Genomic DNA, 1,580 nt, shown 5'->3' on the forward strand with positions numbered 1-1,580 from the left:
TAACATCTTCGCTGACCTTGATCTGAGTTCAAAGCAATCTACTTAATGATTAAATACACTTAGATCTAAACCTGGTCTATTCTTTTGCAACAAAAAGAAGAAAGGGGAGGTCCTTGAGGTTATCTTCTTCTCGGTACTATAGTAGATTGTGAGGTTTGTTCTTTGTGCAAAGGAAGCAAGGTCCTGAGGTCATCTTCCTTTCAGATCTGCGTAATTATTTAAGTTTGACGCCTAATACAAGTATGTTTGTACATGTTTGTTTGTCAATTCTTATTTGACTTTGAGATCATAGGTAAGGCTTGTTACATTCAAGGTTTTTTTAGCATTTGTCTTAAGTCTAAACTAACCTCTAGATCATTTTAGGACTGATAGGTTTGATTAGGACCTTATTAATTATGTCAATTCTCACCAACAGTTGTCAATATATGACAATGTTTCTCACTAGAAGACAATGGTTGTAAGGGGTCCATCGTTCAAGTATCAATATCATGCATTAAGTCAATCATTGACTTCAGATTTTGTTAAAGTAACCAATGTGCACCTTGTTGATAAACCTCTCAATGCAATTATAGTATAATGACAAATACTTATGTGACCTTGAAATAGTGCAAATAGTAATAATGTGACATATAAATTGGCCTTAAGCATCCCACAATAGTATTAATGACTGGACTCTTGTAATGTCTTTGGAAAAGGAATTTATAATTCCTATGAGGCAATGATCCATTTAGCAGTGTTCCGAGAACATACGATAATATTGGAAATACATGGTAAATTGACTTAACATTCACAATATATATGTGGTTGCCTAGTGAAACAATGACACAATGTTGAGCAATTGAACTATGCTTTAAGAGTTATGATAATGTATACTGACTTGACAGTTAGATTGACAGTGAGCTTAGGCACTCTGAGCAATGACTTGGATTAGCTATCCATGACTAGGTATATGATATGATAAGTAGTAAGTTATATCTTGATAAATATGTGTAGCAACTCATTATGGAAATGTGACCAGATACTTGACAGTGATATTGGGTTGATGATATGACAATGATCTTGTGACTTGATAGTGATACTGTGTACCTAGTGACCTTAGTTAACAAGATAAGGATTCATTTGTAGAGAATTGAATTGAACTAATTAAATATTATACTTAGACATGATATACTGATTTAACACACAAATTGATGTCTTGACATTGACTTAACATTGACCCATGACTTTGATAATTTAGGAATTTGTACTAGTGGTGATCTAGGGATTTGTAGTGATGATCTAGATGGTGTACTATCATAATGACATGACTTTACATGGTAGCAGGTCTTTGAGGGAAATATCATCTTGTTGTACAATTTATTGACGTGAAGATGGATAAGAGTGTATAACTAGTGATCAACAGTGAAGGGACATGTTGGTAGCTCCCCGTGGGGAAATTTTGAGAGCATTGGTAGCAGGTCATAGGGATGACCTGAAGCATCTTGGAGTATGCCATTATGAGATATTCAGGTTCAACATTTGTAGTAGTACATGGTGATTAGTTCAGTGATGTTGGTAGCAAGCTTTATGAGCTCATGCAC

This window comes from Pinus tabuliformis, chromosome 8, assembly GCF_031772625.1.
Source record: "Pinus tabuliformis cultivar Carrire ecotype Pingquan chromosome 8, CPIR1, whole genome shotgun sequence".
In the NCBI taxonomy this organism is placed as follows: domain Eukaryota; kingdom Viridiplantae; phylum Streptophyta; class Pinopsida; order Pinales; family Pinaceae; genus Pinus; species Pinus tabuliformis.